The sequence below is a fragment of the Lithobates pipiens genome, unplaced genomic scaffold (genome assembly GCF_037356315.1).
Source record: "Lithobates pipiens isolate NorthernLeopardFrog02 unplaced genomic scaffold, aLitPip1_a1.2 Scaffold_28, whole genome shotgun sequence".
Lineage (NCBI taxonomy): Eukaryota > Metazoa > Chordata > Amphibia > Anura > Ranidae > Lithobates > Lithobates pipiens.
The window spans coordinates 90,380,897-90,394,539 of record NW_027507789.1 but is presented as its reverse complement, the minus strand read 5'-3'; the positions used below and the strand labels follow the sequence as shown (position 1 = coordinate 90,394,539).

The following is a 13,643-nucleotide window of genomic DNA, read 5'->3' as shown; positions in this document are numbered from 1 at the left end:
AATTTGGAAACAAGGCCGGCAAATTTTTTGCGACGGCTCTAAAGAATAAGAGAATGCAATATACCATACATAAGATTACGACCCCCACAGGGACTCCTATTGTAGCACCTGATGCCATAGCAAAACACTTTGTTGAATATTTTCAATCATTATACAATTTACCTCGAGCTTCTCATACTGCTGACCCCACGCCCCGGGCTGACATTATTCATGACTTTCTATCAAAATATGCCCCGTCCACCTTAAATAACATAGACATCTCCTCGCTGGATGCCCCTATCTCGTTGTTAGAAATCAAGGAAACAATTAAGCAACTGAAGTCCGGGAAGAGCCCGGGCCCGGACGGATTAACGGCGGCATACTATAAATCCTTCCCTGATCTATTGTCCCCACACTTGGCTGAGACCTTTAATGCCCTTCCACAATCCACGAGAAATAATTCGGACCTCCTAGAAGCACATATTACCTTAATTCCCAAACCAGGTAAGGACCCTTCATTAGTCACTAATTACCGCCCTATTTCTTTACTCAATGTAGATTTGAAAATATACACCAAAATTTTAGCAAATCGCCTGTCACCCTTACTCCCTGATCTGATATCCACTGACCAAGTAGGCTTTGTCCCTGGCAGAGAAGCCAGGGACAATACCATTAAAGCAATAAATATTCACCATTGGCTCACCACGTCCCAATCAGAAGGCTTTTTCCTGTCCCTAGATGCAGAGAAGGCGTTCGACAGAGTGGCCTGGGATTATATGATCTCCACTTTGCAATATATTGGAATCCCTCCTAGACTGCTACAAATGATACGGCTTTTATACTCAGCTCCGTCCGCGAGGGTCAAGGTTAATGGCCACCTGTCGAACGCCTTCTCTATCACCAATGGCACACGCCAAGGTTGCCCTCTTTCCCCACTCATCTTTGTGCTCACTCTGGAGCCTGTCCTTAACATGCTCAAAGACAATCAAAACATAGTGGGGATATCGATCAACGATAAAACATACAAACTCGCCGCCTACGCGGATGACATTTTGCTCTTTCTCTCCAACCCGATCATATCAATTCCCAACCTCCTGCGAGGCTTAGACTCTTTCCATACAATATCCAATTTAAAGATCAACTTTGATAAATCTAAAGCATTACCGGTCACCCTGTCGGAACGCCTTGTAACACAATGTAAAGGTAACTACCCTTTCCAATGGGAACGTAACACATTGACATACTTGGGAATCAAACTCCCAAATACGCTCTCCCATCTTTATGACTGTAATTTCGGCCCTGTTCTTCTAACCACACAAGAGGACCTCCTGAAATGGCACAGGACGTCTTTTTCGTGGTTTGGGAGGATTGCTATTTTAAAAATGAATGTGCTCCCAAGGTTGTTATATCTTTTGCAGGCTATACCCATTGATCTCCCCAAAAGGTTTTTCAACGCTTACAAACAGATGTGTAGAACTTTTATATGGTCTCATAGATCCCCTCGTCTAAGCTGGGCAAAGCTAATCCTTCCTAAAACAAAAGGAGGCCTAGGATTGCCAGACATTCACACCTATTACCACGCCAACCTCCTACAGAGAGTACTAGATTGGCATTTGCACCATAATTCCAAAGCTTGGGTTCAGTTAGAACAAGCACTGAGTCCTCTCCCGCTGATAAATTTATCGTGGATTCCCAAATCTAGTATCCCCGCGTCGTGCATGAAACACCCTTCGATTGGACCCTCAATCAGGGTGGTTCACCAGACATCCAACACACTTGGCTTACATCTTCCTAATGGTCCGATGACCCCTTTGTCTACCAACCCGGCCTTTCCACCGGGGGTCATGTCTAATGACCCCCCGACTCCACAACCCCAGCCTTCTTATAGGGCGTACCAATTCTTTCGACGTAAGACATTGCTCTCTTACCCAGAGATGACAGCCGAATTTCCAGAATTACACTTACCATTTTTTAAATATTTACAAATCCGACACTTTTTCTATTCCACTAGGCCTCTTTCAAATTGGTGTAGAGATTAACCCCTTTTGAAAATTTGTGCAATAGTCAGGAACCCCAGACGCATATTATTTCTCAGATTGCGGCTCTACTCACTACAGGCAGTACATTGTACGCCCCCTCTCGACAATTGTGGGAGACTGAACTTAGTGCTATCTGGTCTAATGACGATTGGGCATCTATTTATTACCACACGCATAAGGGATCCCTTAGTGTTTCCACACAGGAAAACAGATACAAACTGTGCTCTAGATGGTACCACACCCCAGATAAGGTACATAAAATATTCCCAGATGTGTCCCCAATGTGTTGGCGATGTGACTCAGCAGTGGGCTCCTTTCTCCACATCTGGTGGGACTGCCCAGCGATTCAAACCTTTTGGAAAAAAGTTCACGACAAAATCACTCAAATAACGACTTTTCAACCAGAATACTCTCCAGCCCAATACCTCTTACATCACACTCCCATACCTTTCTGTAGCTATAAACGCTCACTAGTTCTACATTTGATTAACGCAGCTACACAGTGCATTCCCAGACGGTGGAAGTCCAAATCAAACCCCACTTTGGAAGACTGGTACCGACAGATTAATAGGACTGAAGAAATGGAAAGACTCATTTTGCAATCACACGACAAACATGATAAGTTTACCCAAATTTGGCCTTGCTGGATACATTTTCGATCTACTTCCACTACCTCTCTCACTCATTTCGACTTGAGACACCCTACTCCTCAGTAACTCCGTCACCCCTGTCACTTTAGTCACCCCCTTTATCTCCTTAACCCGCCCTCCCCTTCTTCCTCTCCCTTATGACCCCTACAATGAAATCTTTCTGCTTACTCCGACCTCTCTGTACCCACTCCCTCATAATGCGAAATAGGCGGTTTATGACTACACATAGTGATGTTCAGAAATCCTGTCCCATAACCGATAGGTCTACAGCAGTGTACCTTTCACATCCACAGTGAGTTCCCATTAGGGGTGGATGGTTGAAAGATACACATGTTATCCCCGTTGGTACACGGTTTCTTTCCAGGGACCTCCTTTAGTTAGTTCGCCCCAGTTTTTTTCCCTTGGCCCCATACTCCACACTCCAACTTAACCTGACTTACATGACTTGGATGGTGGAGACATAAATAATTGAATGCTTATGATAATGATACTGCTTGACTCCGATTGTGTTTCTTTACCAATTCCTGTTATTATTTGATGGGAGATATTCCCGACTGTGATTGTATTAAGCATATTGTATTGTATCAGTATTGCATAAATTTGGCTTGTATTGTAATGTAATACTCCTTATACTTTAATAAAATGTTTGAAACAAAAAGAAGACCGATCCGGTTACCCCCAATTTTTTTCAGACAACTGTAGGTGCTGCTCCGGGACTTTATTTGGGTGCGCAAACCGCCCAGAGCCCGTTTGCAATTGCTTGCCAGACCAAAGGACAAGGGGGGTCTGGGTTTCCCAGATCTCAGACAATACAACAGAGCGACTCTGCTAGCGAGAGTCGTTGATTGGCATTGTAATGGCCCACACAAGCAGTGGGTGGAGATGGAGATTGAGGATGGATCCATTCCCCTATTGACCTCCCCGTGGCTCCTGTCCTCCCTACCAAAAGACCTCAGAGATCGCCCCGTAGTGGGAGCTACGTTGGCTGTTGTGCGGAGGTTGTTCCGCTGCACACACATTGCTCCCCTGCCGTCACTAATGACTCCGGTTATAGGTAATCCAGACTTCCCACCGGGATTTACCAACAAGAAACTGCGACAGTTGACAGTGGTGGGGAAACAGCGTCTGGGAGAGGTGTGGCCCTCAGGAGGGCTCCCGACCACGCAAACTGTCGCCAAGCTTTCTGACCCTCCGCTTGACTTGTTTAGTGCTTATCAACTTCGTCACTTTCGTCTGGCCATACAAAGGGCCCCCTACACTCCTAGAGACCTGACGCCCTATGAATCCATCTGTCACAAAAAGGAACCTGTGCGACACACCTTCTCCCTCCTGTACAACCTATTAAGTAGTCAGGAGGAGGAGTCGACCCCACCATTTATCCACAAATGGGAGAGGGACTTTGGCATCACATTTACCCCACAACAGATAGGGAAGATCCTGACATTAGTACATAAAGCTTCCATCGCAAACCAATATCAAGAATCAGGATACAAGATAGTCTCACGCTGGTATAGAGTCCCATACCTTCTGAATAAAATGAATAGATCGATCCCGGATGTTTGTTGGAGGTGCAATTCAGATACGGGGACCATGGGACAAATTTTCTGGGCATGCCCGGCCTTGAGGAACTTTTGGGTGGAGGTGACCAGGATGATAAAAACTCTCAGAAATGTAGATATCGCAGACAACCCAGCAGCGTGCCTTCTACACTTGACCGAACAGCCTGTTCGAAAAATACAAAAAAACCCTCACGATGCAACTCCTGAACGCCGCCCGGGCCTGCATTCCCACACTGTGGAGGCAGCCTCAGCCCCCATCCAAGGTGCTGTGGTATTCCAAAGTCAATCATATTCTCCGGATGGAAGAATTGACCGCCACCCTTCACAACACTGAAGAGGCATTTAGTGTTACATGGAGGCCCTGGAGGTATTTTACTGGTACTCGAGACTACATTCGGGAGGTGAGCAGCACCCCTGTCCCAGAAAAAGACTGAACATCTAACGTTTACCTATGTAGGCCATGTCTGCCCTGGGTGGCATTCCCCCCCCCCTCCCTTTTTGTCTTTATTTTTCTATTTTTCCCCGCCGCCATCCCCCCCCCCCTCATCTCTCTCCGTCTTTGCACTCTCTTCTTCCCCCGTCCTCCCTTTTCACTATGCCTTGTCTTCCTACTAGCCTTTGGGACCCAGAAGAACCCCAGGGTTCGGACACGACCGGCTCATATTTTACTCTGGTTCACATAGGTCATGATAAGCTGGCTCGCTGTGGTCCCAGTTGTTCTCCATGATTACATTTGTCCAAACGGAGCTGCATTAGTTATACTGTACTACATGTCGGAGGTGGGGTTTCTCTCTTTTCTGCATGAAACTCTAGGACTCCCCTCTGAGAACCCAGAGTTATTTGGTTGCCTATTTTTTGTTACTATGTAATTGTGACCCTGGGTCATGCTGTATGGTTGACTGTTATATTTATGTTGTTCTACTTATACTTAATAAAAGAATAAAACAAAAAAAAAAAATAAGTCAATGCCAACAACTTAAAAAAAAAGCCTATGGCATCGAGAAATCCCAGGCGGTCTCCCATCCAGGTACAAACCAGGCCCAACCCTGCTTAGCCTCTGAGACCAAACGAGATTGGGCGCTTTCAGGGTGTTGTGCTCGTAGGCAATTTCTTTGTGCACTCTCAACCCTCTTGACACATGCCAAGATGGTCACTAGTGTATACAGATAGGCTAGATTATACAGAAGAACGTCCTGGGTATGCAGAGATGGAGGCTGGGTTACACAGAGAGGCTAGTGTATGCAGGCTTGCTAGTGTATACAGACGGACTAGTGTATACAGTAGACCAGCTAGTTTATACAGGGAGGCTAATGTCTACAGAAGACCGGCTAGTGTATACACATAGGCTAGATTATAGAGAAGAACGTCCTGGGTATGCAGAGATGGAGGCTAAGGTATACAGAGAAAGAAGTTGGGTTACAAAGAGAGGCTAGTGTATGCAGACTTGCTAGTGTATACCGGTGGACTAGTGTATAAAGAGATGCTAGTGTATACAAAAGACAACCAAGAGTGAGGCTCGTGTATACAGAAGACCGGCTACAGAGAAGCTAATTTGTACAAAAGACAGGCTACTGTATACAGATAGGCTAGATTATACAGAGGAAGGTCCTGGGTATGCAGAGATGGAGGCTAGGGAATCCAGAGAGAGACTGTGTTACACAGAGAGGCTAGAGTATGCAGAAGACCGGCTATTTTTTTTTACAGATAGGCTTGTGTATACAGAAGACAGTCTGGGGAATTCAGTGAGGCTAGTGTATGCAGAGAGGCTGGGACACCGAGACTATCCATTAGATGAGATGATTGCTGTAATCATGAAATATCAGCAACGACGTGACCAGGTTTCTATCGTTTTTCAGGATCCTTACGTGTCTTTAAGGATAAGTAAGTATAATAACTGGCAAAGTATGACAATGGCAAAGAGATAAATTGCATTATCTAAGCAGCTAAATATTACTTAATATTGCATAGATTAAGTATTGCAGTTTAAAAGAGATCGGAAGCGTTAGTTGCAGTAGCTCCAAAATGACTAAGAAATCATTTCATTACTCTAAATGTAAAAGTTATCCCGTAGATGAGTGATCGTTGTGGTACAAATTCAGTTTCCTATAGCAGAGAGATACCAGCTAAATGTGAGAAGAGCAATTAAACTGTTCACATCGGTAGCATTGTATTACTCTTAATATGTGCAGCGTGTAAAGAAGCAATAAGATGGTTTTGTATTATACTAAAATTAGGTAACCTGGATTTAGACATAGCAAACTCTATAATCTAATTTAGCAAAATTAGAAAGGATAATATTGAGACAGTATATATTGGTCAAGTTTAAGTGGAAATACACAAAATATCTAGCTTACCTTTACATTGTTCAATAGAGCGTTGCAAAGTAATACCAAGGCAGAATGTCGGAATAGCAATTAGATAAGATGATTGCTGTAATCATGAAATATCAGCAACGACTAGGTTTCTATCGGATGAGAAAGTATAATAACTGGCAAAGTATGACATGGCAAAGAGACAAATTGCATTAGAGATGTGAGATGGACATGAAATGTCAATCCCCATTGGTTACTTACATGTAAACGCGGCTACATACAGCAAAGTGTGAGCTAAGCAGCTAAAGGGTATTTAAGAGTAAATTGACGTAGCTTGAAAATTCCAACGTGTAAATCGTTCCATTAATTTTGTTACGTATGAAGACGGCTTACACTGACTGTTTTCCGTTTCCACTGGTTATCGGCATAATATATCAGTATAACTTATTACAATGATTTAGAGATAGTAATCTCTATAAAATAATAATAATAAGTATAGCAAAACAAATTAGGAAAATATTGAGGCAGTATATTTAGGTCGAGATATAGTGAATACACAAAAGGGACCAAGGGATAGTTGCAAAGTCAAGGGATAGTTGCAAAGGTACATTATTTAAGAGTAAATTGACGTAGCTTGCAAATTCCAACGTGTAAATCGTTCCATTAATTTTGTTACGCACGAAGACGGCTTACACTGACTGTTTTCCGTTTCCACTGGTTATCGGCATAATATATCAGTAACCATGAACATTAATAGTGATAGACAGCTTACATTAGGATGTATGCATGATGTGAATGTAAAATAGTTGCATTATGTGTTATTAATGTAATCAAACTGTATTGCTATGCTTTGCTACTGCAACCACTTCTCAATCAAGTAAATCGTCCCACTGCTTTTCTCACATTTTGCTGCTGTTAAAAAATGTGTTGCACGTGTTATGTGTTACAAATGGTTATCAGTGTGACAGTTAATGTGGAGAAGAAGTAATACACAAAATAGAGTCAGAAAGAGAATCCTATTGCATAGAGGTAGCGAGAGATGGTTGCATTACTCTTAATGTGCAGTGTGTAAAAGGTTTTAAAAAAGATGGTTTTGTGTGACTTTTGCTTTAACGTAAAATGAGCTGTAGACATTATAACTTGTTACAATGATTTAGAGATAGTAACCTCTATAAAATAATAATAATAATAAGTATAGCAAAACAAATTAGGAAAATATTGAGGCAGCATGTATAGGTCGAGATATAGTGAATACACAAAAGGGATCAAGGGATAGTTGCAAAGTCAAGGGATAAATGCAAAGGTACATTATTTAAGAGTAAATTGACTTAGCTTGCAAATTCCAACGTGTAAATCGTTCCATTAATTTTGTTGCGCACGAAGACGGCTTACACTGACTGTTTTCCGTTTCCACTGGAAAGAGAATCCTATTGCTTAGAGGTAGCGAGAGATGGTTGCATTACTCTTAATGTGTAAAGGTTTTAAAACGATGGTTTTGTGTGAATTTTGCTTTAACGTAAAATTAGCTGTAGACATTATAACTATGGGTATTACAATGATTTAGAGTTAGTAATCTCTATAATATAATAATTACAGAGTATATGTATAAGTATAGCAAAACAAATTAGGAAAATATTGAGGCAGTGGAAACGTTTATTTGTCATGACAGCTGATACTGGTTGAGCAATAAAACAGTTTTATTAAGATGTAAGACTAGTTTTATTCTCTACATATAGGCTTTTCAGAGAGTTGTATAATATAGGCGACCAATAGGACATTTAAATGGCTTAATATTGTAGGGAGGAAGTATCGCTGTTCAAAGGTAAGAGATTGAAAGCTTAGCTTGAAAATGGCCGAGAAATAGTTGCGTTCGTCTAAATTTAAAGGATATGCCGGTAATAATGAGAAAGCTTATATTAGACTAGTTGATCTTTGCATTACACAATCCTATTATTATTATTATTATTAAGATCATAGTGCAGAGAGATACTCAGTTAATGTCAGAGATACTCGGTTAATGTCAGAAAAGCAATAAAACTGTTTATATCGTTAGCGAGCGATAGTTACATTAATCTTAGTATGTGCAGCATGTCTGGTAGCAAATGGATGGTTTTGTGAACATTTTGCATTACCGTACAATTAGCGGTAGAACTCATCGAAGTGAATAGATTTAAGCGGATTTTGAGATAGTACTCTCTATTTCTAATAAGAAATAAAGAAAAATAAGTCAGGATGGTGTGTCAGGACTGTCACATACTCAATGTGACAGTTGATGTGGAGAATTACAAATATGCAAAATAGAGCAAAAGAGTACATGGTTTATTTTGATGTATGATAGTTTTATTTCATGCTTGATGTGGATGATTAAAATCGTGTAGTGATCTATATTTAGCATAAGAATGAAAAGGCATAACATGGCAATGAGACAAACTCCATTAGAGATGTGAGCTAGATGAAATGATGAAATGTCTCTGTATAGCCCAGATTGTCTTCTGTTATCACTTAGCCTACCCTCTAAATTCACTAGCCTCTCTATATACACCATCATGTTTACACTAGCCGATCTTCTGCATACAATAGCCTGTCTTCGATATACACTAGCCTATGTTCTGAATACACTAGCCCGTCTTCTGTCTTCTGTATGGCCTAGCCTGTCTTCTGTATACATTAGTCTCTCTGTATAAACTAGCATCTCTGTATACCCCAAACTGTCTTCTGTAAAAACTTGTCTCTCTTTATAGCCTGTCTAGCCTTTCTTCTGTACACACTAGCTTCTCTGTATACACTAACCAGGCTTCTATATACAATAGCTTCACTCTATGCACTAGCCTCTCTGTATAATCTAGCCTCTCTATGCACCCTAGATAGTGTTCTGCATACACTAGCCTCTCCGTAGAAGCAGCCTTTATTCTGTATTCACTAGCCTTTCTTCTGTATGCTGTAGTCTTCAATATATACTAGCTTCTCTGTACACCCTTGCATCTCTGTAATACACTACCACAGCCTGTCTTCTGTATATGCTAGACTGTAAAAACTAGCTAGAATACACCAGCCTGTCTTCTGTACCCACTAGACTCTCTGTATACACTACCCAGTCTTCTGTATACACTGTCAGCTTGGATGTATACCCAAGCCTGTCTTCTGTATACACTAGTCTCTCTATATGCACTGTCCTATCTGTATACACTCGACTCTCTCTGGTGTTCTGTTTCTGTAATACAGGAACCTAGCACTGTTACAGTGCTAGGGTGTACAGAGAAGCTGGTATATATAGAAGACTACAGCATACAGAAGAAAGGCTAGTGAATACAGAATACAGACTCGTGTATGTAGATAGGCTTGAGTATACAGAGATGCTAGAGTAAACAGTGAGGCTGGGGTACACAGAGAGGCTAGTTTAAAGAGGCTAGTATATACAAAGATGTTAGTGTATATAGAGAGGTTAGTGTATAGAGAGAGTCGAGTGTATACAGAAAGGACAGTGCATATAGAGAAGCTAGTGTATACAGAAGACAGGCTTGGGTATACATCAAAGCTGACATTCTATACAGAAGACTGGGTAGTGTATGCAGAGAGTCGAGTGGGTACAGAAGACAGGCTGGTGTATTCTAGCTAGTTTTTACAGTCTAGTGTATACAGAAGACAGGCTGTGGTATACAGAGAGTTTAGTGTATTCAGAGAGTCTAGTGTATACAGTCGGCGAGGGTATACATAAGACTGGCTAGTTTACACAGTGTTTACAGAGATGCAAGGGTGTACAGAGAAGCTAGTATATATAGAAGACAGAAGAAAGGCTAGTGAATACAGAATACAGACTCGTGTATGCAGATAGGCTTGAGTATACAGAGATGCTAGAGTAAACAATGAGGCTGGGGTACACAGAGAGACTAGCTTAAAGAGAAACTAGTATATACAAAGATGTTAGTGTATATAGAGAGGTTAGTGGGGTGTGTACTAAACCCTCCTGAGCTATAATTGGCCACAGGAATCCTGCCTGTGGTGAATTGTGGCTCTCCTCACAGAGGATGTCACATCTTTTCTTATTATATAGAACCTATTATGCTCCTCGTAAACTTTTTCAGTTTGGCCGGACGCAAGTTGCCCCCGGTGCGGGAACATGGGGGGAGACATGATGCACATGTTTTGGAGATGCCCGAAGTTGATCCGCTACTGGACAGAGGTGACAGGAACCATTGATCGGGTGTTTGAAACCTCCACCAGGATGGAGGCGAAGTATTGTCTCCTGGGATTAGTTGAAGGAATTGGAAACCCGGGAAGTAGCCAGATGGCAGTTCTGAGATGCCTATTTCAGGCAAGGAAACTGATTGTCCAACCCTGCTTAGCCTCCAATGTTGGCAATGACTTGGTTTTTTTCGCTTGTTTCCCAAGATGACCATGTTGGCGTTTGTCAAGATGGTTGAGAGTGCCCGAAGAGATCGCCTATGGCCCCATCACCTTGAAATTGCCTGATCTTGTCTGATCTCGGAGGCTAAGCATTGTCGGGCCTGATTAGTAACTGGATGGGAGACCAACTGGGAATACCAGGTGCCGTAGGATTCTTTTTATGTTGTTGGCGTTGACATGGTTTTTTTTTTCCACTTGTTTCCCAAGGTGGTCATCTTGGCATTTGTCAAGAGGGCTGAGAGAGCCCAAAGAAATCTCCTACGGCCACATCCCCCTGAAAGCGCCCGATCTCATCTGATCTCAGAGGCTAAGCAGGGTCCGGCCTGGATAGTACCTAATTAAAGGTGCCATAGGAATCTTTTTATATTGTTGGCTTTGACCTGTTTTTCTTTCGCTTGTTTCCCAAGGTGACCCTTTTAGCATCAGTCAAGAGTTTTGAGTATGTCCCAAAGCGTTCGCCTGAGGTCACATCACCCTGAAAGCGCCCGATCTCAGAGGCTAAGCAGGTCCTGGGTCAGATGGGAGACCGCCAGGGTCTATGTTGTTGGCGTTGACCTGTTTTTTTTCACTTGTTTCCCAAGATAACCATCTTGGTATTTGTCAAGAGGGTTGAGAGTGTCTAAATAGAACACCTATGGCCACATCACCCTGAAAGCGCACAATCTCATCTGATCTCGGAGGCCTAGCAGTGTACGGCCTGGTTAATACCTGTATGGGAGACCATCTGTGAATACCAGGTGCCGTAGGCTTCTTTTTATGTTGTTGGCGTTTACCTGTTTATTTTCGCTTGTTTCCCAAGGTGACCATCTTGGCGTTTAACAAGAGGGTTGAGAGTGCCCAAAGAGATCACCTACGGCCCCATCACCCTGAAAGCGCCCAATCTCATCTGATCTCAGAGGCTAAACAGTGTCGGGCCTGGCTAGTACCTGGATGGGAGACCGCCTGGAAATACCAGGTGCCATAGGCTTCTTTTTATGTTGTTGGCTTTGAACTGTTTTTTTCGCTTGTTTCTCAAGGCGACCATCTTGGCGTTTGTCAAGAGGGTTGGGTGTGTCTTGAAGAGAACGCTTACGGCCACATCACCCTGAAACCACCGGAACTCGTCTGATTTCAGAGGCTTAGCATCGTCAGGCCTGGTTAGTACCTGGATGGGAGACTGCCTGGGAAGACCAGGTGACATAGAAGGATCTGGCCTGGTTAGTGTCTTGATTGGGAGATCGCTTGGGAATACCGGATGCCGTAGGATTCTTTTTATGTTGTTGGCTTTGACCTGTTTTTTTTCCCTTGTTTCTCAAGGTGACCATCTTGGCATTTGTTAAGGAGGTTGAGAGTGCACAAAGAAATTGCCTATGGGCACAACACCCTGAAAGCGCCCAATCTCGTTTGGTCTCAGAGGCTAACCAGGGTTGGGCCTGGTTTGTACCTGGATGGGAGACCGCCTGGGTTTTCCAAATGCCGCAGGCTTCTTTTTATGTTGTTGGCGTTGACTTGTTTTTTTTGTTTGTTTCCCAAGGTGACCATCTTGGCGTTTGTCAAGAGGGTTGAGCGTGCATTTGATCTCAGATACTAAGCAGGGTTGGGACCTGGTTAGTACCTGGATGGGAGACCGCCTGGGATTTCTCGATGCCATAGGCTTTAGTTTTAAGTTGTTGGTATTGACTTATTTTTTTTATTTTTATTATTCTTTTATTAAGTAGAACAACATAAATATAACAGTCAACCATACAGCATGACCCAGGGTCACAATTACATGGTAACAAAAAATAGGCAGCCAAATAACTCTGGGTTCTCAGAGGGGAGTCCTACAGTTTCATGCAGAAAAGAGAGAAACCCCACCTCCGACATGTAGTACAGTATAACTAGTGCAGCTCCGTTCGGACAAATGTAATCATGGAGAACAACTGGGACCACAGCGAGCCAGCTTATCATGACCTACGTGAACCAGAGTAAAATATGAGCCGGACATGTCCAGAACCCTGGGGTTCTTCTGGGTCCCAAAGGCTAGTAAGGAGACAAGGCATAGTCAAAAGGGAGGACGGGGGAAGAAGAGAGTGCAAAGACGGAGAGAGAGGAGGTGGGGGGATGGCGGCGGGGAGAAAAAGAAAAATAAAGACAAAAAGGGAGGGGGGGAATGCCACCCAGGGCAGACATGGCCTACGTAGGTAAACGTTAGATGTTCAGTCGTTTTCTGGGACAGAGGCACTGCTCACCTCCCGAATGTAGTCTCGAGAACCAGTAAAATACCTCCAGGGCCTCCATGTAACACTAAATGCCTCTTCAGTGTTGTGAAGGGTGGCGGTCAATTCTTCCATCCGGAGAATATGATTGACTTTGAAATACCACAGCACCTTGGATGGGGGCTGAGGCTGCCTCCACAGTGCGGGAATGCAGGCCCGGGCGGCATTCAGGAGTTGCATTGTGAGGTTTTTTTTGTATTTTCGAACAGGCTGTTCGGTCAAGTGTAGAAGGCACGCTGCTGGGAACCAAAAAGTTCCTCAAGGCTGGGCATGCCCAGAAAAGGTGTCCCATGGTCCCCGTATCTGAATTTCACCTCCAACAAACATCCGGGATCGATCTATCCATTTTATTCAGAAGGTATGGGACTCTATACCAGCGTGAGACTATCTTGTGTCCTGATTCTTGATATTGGTTTGCGATGGAAGCTTTATGTACTAAGGTCAGGATCTTCCCTATCTGTTG

At 43.1% G+C, this 13,643-nt stretch overlaps 2 pseudogenes; both read left to right on the top strand.

The window, feature by feature from the left end:
• The first annotated feature begins 10,977 nt into the window (after positions 1–10,977).
• LOC143937148 (5S ribosomal RNA) lies at positions 10,978–11,096 on the top strand (annotated as a pseudogene).
• Positions 11,097–11,791: 695 nt separating this feature from the next.
• Positions 11,792–11,910, top strand: LOC143936564 (5S ribosomal RNA; annotated as a pseudogene).
• The last annotated feature ends 1,733 nt before the right edge of the window (positions 11,911–13,643 follow it).